This window comes from Lampris incognitus, chromosome 11, assembly GCF_029633865.1.
Source record: "Lampris incognitus isolate fLamInc1 chromosome 11, fLamInc1.hap2, whole genome shotgun sequence".
Classification (NCBI taxonomy): Eukaryota; Metazoa; Chordata; class Actinopteri; order Lampriformes; family Lampridae; genus Lampris; species Lampris incognitus.
The window spans coordinates 8,965,208-8,978,928 of record NC_079221.1 but is presented as its reverse complement, the minus strand read 5'-3'; positions in this window follow the sequence as shown (position 1 = coordinate 8,978,928).

Genomic DNA, 13,721 nt, shown 5'->3' with positions numbered 1-13,721 from the left:
GAGGACATTTTTACAAAGTGAGGGACATTCTGGCCGGTCCTCACTTCCAGGCTCTTTTCCAGGGTTCGGGTTTGTAGGCAACCCTATAATAACCACCCAAATGAAGCACTCGTTACGTATTAGTAACTACAGAATCCGTCGTCTGTAAAGCAAGACGTGCACCACTGGCTAGTGAGTGTGTTAATAGATGTTTATAAATACTTATTAATACCGCAACTCGTGATTAATTCAGGTAGTTACTAGTTGTTAGTGGAGTATTTTGTGGGACCTCATCTAAAGTGAGGACCAATGTGCCTTACAAAGCTTTACACGCGAGACTGAAGGACCAGCAGCACCCTGAGACTCACAAAAGTGTACAGCATCATCAGACCCTTTAGAAAGGGTAAGTACACGATTAACAAACCATTTAGATGTAGAGTTGTGCATGAATTAATCACGAATTACAGCATTAATAAGTATATATAAAACATCTATTAACACACTCAGATGCTTTACCAATGCTGAAGTCAGTAGTTACTGATACCTAGCTGACGCTTCGTTTGTGTGGTTATAACGTGTTACCGGGTTTGCGTTATGTTGAAAATGAGGATTAAAGTGGGGGTAGGGGTTAAGGTTAGGGGGGGGCTTCTGATCAGGCTGGTTTGGGCGGTCCGGAGGATGGATGCTGAAGCACCGGGTCCCAGTGGACAGGGTGGCGTATGGGACAGTGCGCCACCCAAGGGGGCGTCTGCCCTCGCTGTATAAATAAAACAGCAGTGAACAACAGAAAACATTTCAGTGGAAAGAGAAACATGTCCATTTTTTTTGTTTTTCAGCTTCGGGCTTCCATCGCGCCAGGCCCGAAAACACAGCAGGCCCGAAAACACAGCAGGCCCGAAAACACAGCAGGCCCGAAAACACAGCAGGCCCGAAAACACAGCAGGCCCGAAAACACAGCAGGCCTGAAAAGACAAAGAAGGGACCGCAGTCGAGTTTCCAGGTGCTGCGCACAATATGCCAACATACGTATTTCTGTCTTTATTCCATCGGGCATAAAGGTGTTATTAAAACGTCACGGGGATTTACGACGTGAGCCTACACACACGGTCATTCCTGACAAGGGAGTGTCACCGGTACTGACAGCTGCACATGGGGATAGAGAGGAGCAGTCTGCAACAGCAGGAAACCAGAAAATCATTTCTAACAAAAAAAACACAGAAATCAGTGATCAGGTCACTGGCCCAGACAGCATCCGGATGTGGGCCACTTCAGGCAACGATGCGGCACTGGTGGCCTTCTTCTGGCCCTGACCAAATGGATGTGAGCCTGAAGTGGCCCACATGTATAATAGCAGATATGGCCCAAATATGCCAAATCAAATGTGGGCCTTTTTTGGCAAAGATGCGGTGCTCTGGGCAACATGTGATCCGGATGTGACCCTGAAGTGGCCCGTGTGGTACATGGTGAATATGGCCCGAATATCACAGAACAATTATGGGCCAAAATATATGTGGCACATGCGGCATTGCTATGGCTTGGTTCTGGCCCAGATATGGCAGACAGGAGCGGACCGCCCAAGTGCCATCATTCCATGTGGGATGTGGGCCGGATGACTTGTCGGGTGTGGGACGGGTCCGGGCCACAGCAGTTTTGCTCTCTGGGGACGTCCCCAATCCACATATACATGCACACTCAGGCAAATATACAAATATAGGCTATCCTATATGTGCCACTGGTGGCCTAAAGGAATGTAGAGTAAGTGTGTGTGTGGGGGGTGGGGGGGGGTTGCAGAATCTACACACAGTCTCAATTAAGTGGACGTCGTGTAACTGTATCGTTGTGGTTTTTCAGTGGCTCAGAATGGGTTTGGCAACGTGTGCACGCTGGCGTGCTTCCTGTCGTTTCTTCAACCCGGAGCTTCGGCTGTTTTTCTAGCTGGAGAACAAAGGGGGGCACTGTGCAACCACTTGAACTCAGCTCCTCAGAGAGCAGGGCGGTGTGAGGTTATCCACCAGACGCAAGGAATTGGGCTCCTATTAGTAAAAAAAACAACTATTTTTTTAAGGGGAGGGGGGGGGGCAATTTTTTATTGAGCGCACAATGGACATAAGGACATAATGACCTAATGGCTGTTAGTCAACCGTGTCTTTCGCGTGTCCTTACCAGCCGAATGGATTCCCAAGTCACGTTTGGCAAGTGATTTTCAGGTCAGAGATCACAAATGATTGCTGATTTGTCTCAGGAGTAAGAAGACACTTTATTTTGTCTTTGTATTCTTACCATGAATGTGTTCTCTGTATTTAACCCATCCTATGGCACAGGAGAAGTGGGCAGCTGCAGCGTCCGGCCCAGAGAGCAAAATTGCTGTGGCCCGGACCCGTCCCACACCCGACACGTCATCCGGCCCACATACCCCGTGTAATGGTGGCACTTGGGCGGTCCGCTCCTATTTGCCAGATCTGGGCCAGAACCAAGCCATAGCAATACCGCATGTGCCACGTATTTGTCAAAGGTGGCCCATTTTTGTTCTGTGATATTCGGGCCATATTCACCATGTACCACACGGGCCACTTCAGGGTCACATCCAGATCACATGTTGCTCAGAGCACCACATCTTTACCAAAAAAGGCCCACATTTGATTTGGCATATTTGGGCCATATTTGATATTATACATGTGGGCCACTTCAGGCTCACATCCATTTTGTCAGGGCCAGAAGAAGGCCATCAGTGCCGCATCACTGCCTGAAGTGGCCCACACCCGGATGCTCTCTGGGGGGGTGGGGGGGTGGGTACCAACTCCAGTTCTTCTTCCCATTGCCTTGCTCAGGGGCACAGACAGATTCACAGATATTAACCCTAACATGCATGTCTCCCCCCCTTTTCTCCCCAATTGTACTCGACCAATTACCCCACTCTTCCGAGCCGCCCCGGTCGCTGCTCCTACACCCTCTGCCTATCTGGGGAGGGCTGCAGACTACCACATGCCTCCTCCCATACATGTGGAGTCGCCAGCCTCTTCTTTTCACCTGACAGTGAGGGGTTTCACCAGGGGGATGTAGCGCGTGGGAGGATCACTGTATTCCCCCCAGTTCCCCCTCCTCCCTGAACAGGCGCCCCGATCGACCAGAGGAGGCGCGATTGCAGCAACCAGGACACATACCCACATCCGGCTTCCCATCCGCGGACACGGCCAATTGTGTTTGTAGGGACGCCCGACCAAGCCGGAAGTAACACGGGGATTTGAACCGACGATCCCCATGTTGCTAGGCAACGGAATAGACCACTACGCTACTCGGACCCCCCCCCCCCCCCCCATGCATGTCTTTTTGATGTTGGGAGAAAACCGAAGCGCCTGGAGGAAACCCACGCAGACATGGGGAAAGCATGCAAACTCCACACGGAAATGACCTGGGACGGCATGGGGTTCGAACCCAGGACCGTCTTGCTGTGAGGCAACGGTGCTGATGGATAGACAATACCCCAGCACCCAGTTGTCCGTGTATCAAAGATATGAAATATTGATGCAGAGCTAGAGTACCATGCAATACAGCGCGTGAGCTCATCATTTGTTTTCTGGACTCTGATCAGATGTCACCATGTTTGCATCCTGTTGAAGTACTGAAGCTTTATTGTCAGCTCTGTTAGCGCCCAAAGCGTGTCGGTGGCTATCATGTTTCCTTAAGATCGGGTTCATGTCAGACTGATCCAAAGGCAGGGGGACTGCACCGATGCTCCTGTTACAAGAAGCCTAAATATTTCATGTGAGGACACAAGGAGGCCACTTAAAGAGCTGGAGTCAAAGATGAGCAGGTGGGAGCGAAAGAAAGGGGACACGTCGTTCTGCAGAGGTTACCACAGGTCAGCCTGGACCAGCACCACGGTAAAGTCGGTCAACAAGGTCAGTCAGTCAATCTTGGTTTACTGCAGTGTGTCACCACACAGTGCACTAATACACTGTGTGGTGTCGTGAAGGCTGTTGCTGCTTTTCCATACTTTTGTGTATTGTCGTAATTATGTAGTGATTTTTTTTTTTTGCTGTTGCTTTTGTTTTTGATGGATTTGTTGAACCCAGATAGCAAAATTGCTGTGGCCCGGTCCCATCCCACACTGACACTTTCATCTGGCCCACATACCGCGTGGAATGATGGCACTTAGGCGGTCCACTCCTGTTTGCCAGATCTGGGCCAGAACCAAGCCATAGCAATGCCGCATGAGCCACATATTTACCAAAGGTGGCCCATATTCGTTTTGTGATATTTGGGCCATATTCACCATTTACCACACGGGCCACTTCAGGGTCACATCCAGATTACATGTTACCGAGAGGACCGCATCTTTGCCAAAAAAAGGCCCACATTTGATTTGGCATATTTGGGCCACTTCAGGCTCACATCCATTTTGTCAGGGCCAGAAGAAGGCCATTAGTGCCGCATCATTGCCTGAAGTGGCCCACATCTGGATGCTATCTGGGGCTTCTTACCTTCCTTTTAAGCTCTGTACATCCCAATTTCAATTTACTGAACATGCAAATAAACACAAACTGAAATGTGCTGCTGCATACGATTCACATGCAAAAAGTGAGCCAGACCTAAAAGTTACTTTTACACCATTTACTATGTAGTTGTAATGGTAGCTGCTGTATAAATCACCACTGAAAGAGGCACAATTTCCTGCCCTGGCAGCTTAACTTCCTGTGGTTGGATCACAGATAAAAAAACTGCAGGCGAGTCTCGTTATTCTGTATATTATGAACTCTTGCGGGTAGAAACGGATTTTTTTCTTCTCTGTGCAAAGCATCATCGGCTATTTCCAACCCGGCCTTCTGCCACACCCGGTCCTTGCCAGAGCCTGGACTCTCCCTTAAGACATGCCCAGGGTTGCCCTGCTAATAAACCCAACCTTAAATCCCTCACTGAAACCCTGCAGCTCTTCCACTGGTGTTGCTATGGACCTGGATTAACTGTGCTGTGAAATTTCCCTTGTGGCCAGAAGCCACGGCGCTTCTGCCGGGGGCACATGTAAATCGTGGGAGGGAATAACCAAGGTGAATGAAGTGGAAAAGCAGCATCAGACTCGGACGACTTGTAAGTAAGTGGCAAGAGAAGAAAGGTAGGAGTGAGAAATCAAGGTTCATCCGGGATATTTCACCGCTTGTATCGGCTTCATCGTCATGGCAACCAAACCGAGCTACATGGGCGTATATAATTGACCATTTGCAAAAATAGTGACACAGCGATTCACCAATCAGAGCTCAGCATCTGTCCCGCCTTCCTCTGGCATTGAGCTGTGATACCACACAGAGCAACAGAGAGCAAGTTTGATGCTACACACAATAGATTATGCCAGATTATTGAACAGGTACATGGTAAAAACATATTGCTGGGGAAATATGAAAGGTATTGATGTTATCAGGAGCTATTGTGGGGCATCGTATTTATAACTCCTCTCTCCAAGTCTGACCTTCATGGGTATCTTCGACAGATTGAATTTGTGTAATACCACACTTTTTTACTTAATAAAGAAACCATTAACAGTAACATCAGCATCTGCTAATAGTCATCTACCATCAGATTAGTCTACGCATGGTGCTGAGTCTGCATGGTGCTGAGTCTATGCATGGTGCTGAGTCTGTGCATGGTGTTGAGTCAATGCATGGTGTTGAGTCTATGCATGGTGCTGAGTCTATGCATGGTGCTGAGTCTATGCATAGTGTTGAGTCTATGCATGGTGCTGAGTCTATGCATGGTGTTGAGTCTATGCATGGTGTTGAGTCTATGCATGGTGCTGAGTTTATGCATGGTGCTGAGTCTGTGCATGGTGTTGAGTCTATGCATGGTGCTGAGTCTATGCATGGTGCTGAGTCTATGCATGGTGCTGAGTTTATGCATGGTGTTGAGTCTGTGCATGGTGTTGAGTTTATGCATGGTGTTGAGTCTGTGCATGGTGTTGAGTCTATGCATGGTGCTGAGTTTATGCATGGTGTTGAGTCTATGCATGGTGCTGAGTCTATGCATGGTGTTGAGTCTATGCATGGTGCTGAGTCTATGCATGGTGCTGAGTCTATGCATGGTGCTGAGTCTATGCATGGTGCCGAGTCTATGCATGGTGCCGAGTCTATGCATGGTGTTGAGTCTGTGCATGGTGTTGAGTCCAGAGGAGGTTTCTATAAGACAACATGTGAAGCAGTGCTTCACCAAAAAACAAACAAAAAAACAAACATAACACACATATCACATAAAACGTCTTTAGAGGCCAACATTTCATTAGAATGACTTTCCTCTGTGAAGCAAACAAAAAAGTGTCACTGTTATAAAAAAAAAAGGTGTCGTGGGTACACAGCGTCCTCTTCAGGTGACACAGGGGAGTGTTCTGCTTCACCAACCCAGTGTAAGTTCAATTCAGTTGACGTAGTGCTTTACACGTTGTTGATTGGACAGTTATGGTTTATGTGAAAATGATTAACACCAGTCTAACCAACCAGAGAACACCGGTTCAGCCTTTCCGAGCCTATATTGATTTGTTCTCCAATCTTCGTCATACCTTGTGAAAGACAAGATAAGAAAGATAAGAAAAAGAGATTAACCCGAGACAAATTAGTGATTACTATAGTAGTTTCTGATTCTTATTATTTATTACTTAATCATCTAATTAATGTAACGTTGCCTTGGGCTAGCTGTGGACATTGCTGTCATGGTGGCACGGTCAGCGGAGGCACTCAACCGGAAACAGAAAACCGGCAAGCGGAAGTAGTCGCCTGTCATGTCGGCACCCGGTGGCTTCTTGAGAAACAAGTGGACGATGCATCAAAGCTCATACTTCATACCGGGTACTTACAAGATGGCGTCTCGGTGGGGAGTGGGCGAGGAAATTTTGACCGCTTACAATACGGATTGTTTTTTTTTTTTTGGCGGATACACGAGACGAGGTAATTAACACCTTCTATGAAATATTGGCTCGTGTGGCAGTGAGCTGTTACTTGTTTGGCCTTGAGTTCGTGTCTGTGAGCAAGAACAAGTGACACGTGGATACGGCCGCGGTGTAATCGGTAGATCTGGGAGAAACAACCAGTCGCGTTGTTGAGGTTAATACTCATCCCGCGTCTTTTGGTACCAGAAAGTCAAGCAGTTATGACTTATATAGTTGTAAAGTCGCGCTGATGGTAGCACGTGCCGGTCTACAACACTGCTGCAGTAGCGGCTCACTAGTCAGCGACGTCATCCATTCGTCAGTCTGCTGAGTGACAACCGATTTTTATGCACGCGGTTCGCCTGGCGTGCGCTGACGTGATTGAATCTATCCGATCAGTTACCATGGAGACCTAGTCGGCCGTGTTGATGTGCAAAGCCTGTGTGCTGTTCAGAGGCTCTGATTCGTTCCCGTGGGGTAATAGTGGACATGGGCACGTTAGGTGCAGGGAAATAGCTGAAGTTTCTGGTGACCATTCCGCTGCTGTCGACAGTCCATTAGCTGCATACCGACGAATGGGTCTGTCACCGGTCTGCTTAATGTCAGTAGTCTCCTATGGCACATCACATGTCAAATCTTTTTGTGGTACACGTGTGAGTAAGTTAATCGTTGTAAATCACATTTCGGTGGCCTTACGCATACGAAATAGGCAGCGACTGTGCAGAAAAACGGCCTGTGTTCTGTTATAACACGTGTCTGAAAGTCAGATTTGACCAGAAATGTAAAGCGCTATATAAAATGCAACTTGATTGAGTGATTGATTGATTCTTGTATATATATATATATATATATATATATATATATATATATTGGAAATTATATAATAATTAATCTGTTCAGATCTTTATTGTTCAACTTTATTGTTCATCTTTGTATTCGCAGCTTTGATCTTGACCTTGTGTAGTAGCCCTGTATTGTAGGCTAACGTTAGTTGTTCTAACTAGCTTAGCTTAGCTTGCTCCTGTCCTGTCTTTCACAGTTTTTGCAAAGAAGAATAATGGTGGATGCAAACATCGTGGACCGGATCCTACGGGAATCTTTTCACACTGTCTCCTATGAGGAAAAACTTGGGAGTGAAGACAGGGGAGACCAAAGCGCCCCCCCATCAAGCTGGTGCAGAGAGTGGGCTCGGTAAGTCGGAGTTTTAAGTGTTCTGACAAGGTTGCTAATGGGGAGTGTGCTATCAAACCACTTGTATGGCTGGCCTTGCATGATGTTTAAGTGTGCTGCTGCAGGAGATGGGTGTTCTTAAAAGTTTGCAAGAGACGGATTTGAGGATCTACGAAATTTTGACAGACCTGTTAAGCTTCATGAAAAATCAAAGGAGCATGTCATTGCAGACGTGCAATTATGTCTGTTGGGAAATGTGAGGATTGATACTCTGATTGATGAAGGCAAGCGTCTCCAGTTGGCAAAACGTGACGACACGGATTGATTGGGTGTTGTTATTGGGTCGTCAGGAGCAGGCATTTAGGGGGCATGATGAGAGTGAAAAATCCGATTATAAAGGGAACTACTGAAAGACAGTACAAGTGTTTTCCCGCTATGATGGTGTTCTGGCTGCTCATTTGAAATCAGTGAAGGATGTTTTAAAAAATATAATGGGGGGGGTTGGGTGGGTGGTTGCATCACCAAAAATTTTGGTCAGCAGCCACCACTGGTTGAGTCTGCATGGTGTTGAGTCTATGCATGGTGTTGAGTCTGCATGGTGTTGAGTCTGCGTAGTGTCTATTAATCTATGCATGGTGTTTATTAGTCTATCCATGGTGTTGAGTGTATGCATGGTGCTGAGTCTATGCATGGTGTTGAGTCTATGCATGGTGTTGATTAGTCTATGCATGGTATTGAGTCTATGCATGGTGTTGCACCTGCATGTTGAGTCCATGCATGGTGTTGAGTCTGCATGGTGTTGAGTCTCTGCATGGTTTTTAGTCTATGCATGGTGTTGAGTCTATGCAGGGTGTTGAGTCTGCGTGGTGTTGAGTCTCTGCATGGTTTTGAGTCTATGCATAGTGTTGAGTCTATGCATGGTTTTGAGTCTATGCAGGGTGTTGAGTCTGCGTGGTGTTGAGTCTCTGCATGGTTTTGAGTCTATGCATAGTGTTGAGTCTATGCATGGTTTTGAGTCTATGCATGGTGTTGAGTCTATGCATGGTGTTGAGTCTGCATGGTGTTGAGTCTATGCAGTGTTGAGTCTGCATGTTGAGTCTATGCATAGTGTTTAGTCTATGCATGGTGTTGATGCAAGTTTAAGCCATGGTAGCACTACTTATTTTAGAAGTTTGTTCGCCATTGCAATGGTAAACTGATGAAGGCTGGACTTGAGGAGGTGATTGATTTTTTTTTTTGTTGCTCATGTTGACCACTTCTGCTTTTATCCAGACTGACGTACAAAGGTTGTCCCGTATGCACATCTATGATTTCTGGCCTGTTAAAGGCCACATGGCTGGGCTCAAACTTCAAACTCTCTGCTTCTGGTGCAGCTTCTAACGCTGTCCTGTGTGGCCCTGGACCCCCTCCCCTCATCCCCTGGGCGGCTGGGCCCCAGCCAGACTCAGCGCTGGGGAGATTAGCGGCCTTACTTTGAGGTGGAGAACGTTTAATTGTTACGAGGGGGTCCGCAGTCTGTGTCTGTCGTGTGTTTAGGCTACGTTAAGCGAGTTGAGCGAGTGTAAATTTGAAGCTTGTCATGAGTGGCGCTGGGAATTGAGACACACTGAGCTTAGCGTGAGCTGATGAAGGGCCGATACGGTTGAATAGCCACGACGGAGAGTGAAAAAGAGGCTTACAGTATCAAAAACCCTGGCTGTAAAAGCACACTGCGCTGCTGCACTTCTGATTCGCTGATCTTGATCCATAGCACGCATTGTTCACCGTCACTGCTGAGGTCAGAGATTGGTGACCTCATGAAATTTAGCGAACAGAAAAACCGTTGAGATGGAATTAATCCTCAATCATTGTGTGCAGACGTATGTAGCGGGCACATTGTAAGAATATGACCACACACACACACACACACACACACACACACACACACACACACACACACATACATTTGTTTTTCTATACTTATGAGGACCATCTGTGACAACATTCATTCCTAACCGTAACCTAATTCTGATCTTAACCTCGTCCTAGCCCTAAAATAAAACCTTGAAGAAATGACATCCGGCTAAAATGGAAGGAGTCTCTGTCTGGTTGTATGTCTGTCCTTCGATTTACTCGACAACCGTTCATCCGATTGACTTGACACTTGGCGGGTGTATTGCTGAGGACCCAAGGAAGTGCAGTGTCGAGTGTTAAGTTGTCTGGATGAGCGGTTCTCGAGAAAGCTGCATGCAGCAATACCGGAGGCCAAGCAATCGGCCCATTCTGAACAGGCACCTTTTGAATGGGCACTGCACCAGTGTCCTTAAACTTGCAAAAAATGTCCTCACTTTTATGGTCAAGAGCTCAAATTGGTCCTCCAGCTGAATAAGAATACACACACACACACACATACGTACCTTGCACAGACGGTTGTATAAGGCTCACAAGGGGAAAGCTTTGTGGATGCAGCATCGATCGTGAGTCTCAGCCGGGCTCAGCCTATATGGATCCTGGCTTTTTTAGTTCAATATCACAAAGCTCAACAGTTCTCTGTTTGAATTTCTCAGTAAAGAAAATGTACGTTTTACGCCCGTAAGCATAACCCTCCGCGTTGGCGTTTTGACTCCACTAACTGTGACGGACTGCTCTCCTCGTCCGTCAGTCACAACTCACCGCCGGCTCCATTTCAACACGGATGCATCTCAGGTTGCAGCTGACGGCATCCTTTTGCTCCGTCATACAAAGCACGCCATATGTGTGTGAGGGTGCACACGCCGGCGTGAAACAATTCTGTACAGGCGACTGACGTGACGCACAGCACAGGTCCCCAGATACTGTCTGTTGGTGGGCCTATTCCTTATCCTTATTCTGTGTGTGTTTGGAAGAGAAAGTGCAGAGTGTGAAAAGAGAAACAGTGCAGCAGACAGGAACACAGCTTTACGCTTGAACATGGTCAAACAAACCACTAAAAAAGCAAACAAAAAAAGCACCTGAACCTCAAAAGAGCTGGGGGTCGCCAGCCCGCTTTGGCTGGAGACTGAAAAAAGTTGCTGAGGTAGGGGGAGAGAAGCTTTGAAAAGCGAGGAGCGAGGAGGGAAAGTGGTCATTGGTCCCTGGCTGCTGATGTAAAGAGATTAGCAGATTGAGAGACGCAGAATGCACTCACCCCGACATCTCTTAGTTCTGGTTAAAGAAGCGGCCTCGCTGCACCGGGCCTGGGGGGAATGAAATCACCTTCATATGCAAATTTAATCAGGACACATTCAAACTGCACAATGGCTTAGACTGGTCCCTGCCAACAGATACACACACACACACACACACACACACACACACACACCTCAAGCTCTCCAACAGTTTCAGAGTAACACATTGTCACTCACAAGTGCAATTTAAAAATCTTCCCAATTTTTCTTCAAGTATCTCCCACATCATTTACAGAAACAGTAAGGGGGGCGTCCGGGTAGCGTAGCAATGTATTCCGTTGCCTACCAACACAGGGATCGCCGATTCAAATCCCTGTGTTACCTCCGGCTTGGTCAGGCGTCCTTACAGACACAAATGGCCGTGTGTGCGGGTGGAAAGCCGGATGTGGGTATGTGTCCTGGTCGCTGCACTAGCCACTAGCGCCTCCTCTGGTCGGGAAACCTGTTTCGGGGGGGAGGGGGAACTGCGTGATCCTCCTACGCGTTATGTCCCCCCTGGCGAAACTCCTCACTGTCAGGTGAAAAGAAGCGGCTGGCGACTCCACACGTATCGGAGGAGGCATGTGGTAGTCTGCACCCAACTCCGATCAGCAGAGGGGGCGGCGCAGCGACCGGGGTGGCTCGGACGAGTGGGGTAATTGGATGGGTGCAATTGGGGGGGTGGGGGGGGCAATTTTGTTTTTGTTTTTTACATTTTTCCCCCTTTTTAATCCCAATTGTATCCGGCCAATTACCCCACTCTTCCAAGCCGCCCCGGTCACTGCTCCACCCCCTCTGCCAATACGGGGAGGGCTGCAGACTACCACATGCCTCCTCCGATACATGTGGACTTGCAGCTGCTTCTTTTCACCTGACAGTGAGGAGTTTCGCCAGGAGAACGTAGCACATGGGAGGATCACGCTATCCCCCCCCCCCCGAACAGGCGCCCCTACCGACCAGAGGAGGTGCTAGTGCAGCGACCAGGACACATACCCACAGCCAGCCTCCCACTCATAGACGACACAGCCAGCCCAGTTAGCATCTGGATGTGGGCCACTTCAGGCAATGATGCAGCACTTGATGGCCTTCTTCTGGCCCTGACAAAATGGATGTGAGCCTGAAGTGGCCCACATGTATAATACCAAATATGGCCCAAATATGCCAAATCAAATGTGGGCCTTTTTTGGCAAAGATACGGTGCTCTCGGCAACATGTAATCTGGATGTGACCCTGAAGTGGCCCGTGTGGTAAATGGTGAATATGGCCCAAATATCACAAAACAAATATGGGCCACCTTTGGTAAATATGTGGCACATGCGGTATTACTATGGCTCGGTTCTGGCCCATATCTGGCAAACAGGAGTGGACTGCTCAAGTGCCACCATTCCACGCGGTATGTGGGTCGGATGAAAGTGTTGATGTGGGACGAGTCCGGGCCATGGCGATTTTGCTATCTGGGAGTTGTGTCTGTACAATACATATTTCAAGAAGAAGGAAGAACACAGGGTGACGTACAAGAGTGGAGGAAAGTACACACAGGCGGACTATATCTTATGTAGAAGGCGCGATCTGAAAGGGACTGGAGACTGCAAGGTGGTGGCAGGTGAGAACGTAGCTAGGCAGCATCAGATGGTGGTCTGTACGATGACTTTGGAGACCAAGAAGAGGGAGCGAGTGAAGGCAGAGCCGATGATCAAATGGTGGAAGCTGAAGAAGGAAGACTGTTGTGTGGAGTTCAGGCAGGAGTTAAGACAGGCACTGGGTGGTAGTGAAGAGTTGCTGGATGGCTGGGCAGGCACTGCAGTAATAGTTAGGAAGACAGCTAGGAAGGTACTTGGTGTGTCATCAGGACACAGGAAGGAAGACAAGGAGACTTGGTGGTGGAATGAGGAAGTACAGCAAATTATACCGAGGAATAGGTTGGCAAAGAAGAAGTGGGATAGTCAGAGGGATGAAGAAAGTAGACAGGCGTACAACGAGATGCAGCGTAAAGCGAAGAGAGAGGTGGCAAAGGAAACAGAAAATGCGTATGGTGAGTTGTATGACAGATTAGACACTAAGGAAGGAGAAAAGGACCTGTACCGATTGGCTTGACAGAAGGACCGAGGTGGTAAGGATGTGCAGCAAGTTAGCGTGATCAAGGATAGAGATGGAAATGTGCTGACAAGCGAGGAGAGTGTGCTGAGAAGGTGGAAGGAGTACTTTGAGGGGCTGATGAATGAAGAAAATAAGAGAGAGAGAGAAGGTTGGATGATGTGGGAATAGTGAATCAGGAAGTGTAGTGGATGAGCAAGAAGGAAGTGAGGGACGCTATGAAGAAGATGAAGAGTGAAAAGGCAGTTGGTCCTGATGACATACCTGTGGAGGCATGGAGATGTTTAGGAGAGATGGCAGTGGAGTTTTTAACTAGACTGTTTAACACAATCTTGGAAAGTGAGAGGATGCCTGAGGAGTGGAGAAGAAGCATACTGGTACCGATTTTCAAGAATAAGGGTGATGGT